The following is a 1,080-nucleotide window of genomic DNA, read 5'->3' as shown; positions in this document are numbered from 1 at the left end:
ATATATATATATATATATATATATATATATATATAAACTAACAACAGAATAGCCAAGAAAGATTCTGCGGTCGACCAACCCTTGAAAAGTTAAAGCGGCAACAAACTTAGTTTCGTTCAACAGTATAGCGAAATATTTGATCCGTTTCGCTAATTTCAGAGAACACCCTTAATTATAGTTGTAAACCTTGTAGACATCATAACTGTTGTTGTTGTTGTTCTTGTTGTTGCAGTTGTTACTGTTATTGTATCATTTCTTTGTTTCATTCTTTTTCTTATATCTTTTAATCCAAGTCTGCCTATTTCTCTCGGCCCTATTTCTGTTTTTTTTCTTATTTTCTTCCGCCTCCTTACAACACCTCCCTCGCTCTCCTTCAATTATTTCTACTCTCTGTTATTTTTCTCATGGTGCACTATTTCATTTTTGACCTACACTTTAACCTCTCCGTTCTCATTGTTTTCTATTCACAGGCCTTATTTCATGCTTGTTACTCGTTTTCCTTCTCCCGTTTCTCCTTCCACTTTGTTCCTTTCTCCTCTTCCCAATTAAGCAATGATTTGTTTGATCGTTTCTTTGTTTGATTGGTCTATTTGTTTGATTGTTTGATACTTCTGTACATGCCCGTCTGTTGCCTTTAGTTTAGCTCTCTTTCATCGTTATAACGTCACACTATCCCCACATCTCCCTTTCTCGCCTACTTTAAAATGAAGTGTCGTTATTAATCATCTTGACGCGAGAGTCTGCTCCCAGGCAGAAAGTAACACTGAGAGGGGGACAAAAAAAGAGGCTGGGGGAGGGGGATATAAATAAGGAAATACAGAGAGTGGTGGTGAAAGGGAGAGAGAGAGACAGACAGAGATAATATGGTCCAGGGTGATAAAGGTGATACAGTGAGTTGATATTACAAACCTGAAGAACAAAAATGGTATTATAACGTGAAAGAAGCAAGAAGCATACATAACAAAAGATGCGCACACGGATACACCAACATACTCTCGAATACACACACGCACGCACGTACACGCACACACACACACACACACACACACACACACACACACACACACACACACACACACA

General features: G+C 38.3%; 1 protein-coding gene across 1 annotated transcript in view; it reads right to left on the bottom strand.

Annotated features, from left to right (window-relative positions):
* The window catches only part of LOC106872663 (iroquois-class homeodomain protein IRX-6), a 235,715-nt gene that overhangs the window by 103,778 nt on the left and 130,857 nt on the right, over positions 1-1,080 (bottom strand). The gene's annotated exons all lie outside the window — the stretch shown is intronic.

Source organism: Octopus bimaculoides, chromosome 1 (genome assembly GCF_001194135.2).
Source record: "Octopus bimaculoides isolate UCB-OBI-ISO-001 chromosome 1, ASM119413v2, whole genome shotgun sequence".
In the NCBI taxonomy this organism is placed as follows: Eukaryota; Metazoa; Mollusca; class Cephalopoda; order Octopoda; family Octopodidae; genus Octopus; species Octopus bimaculoides.
This window is presented reverse-complemented; position numbering and strand designations above follow the sequence as displayed.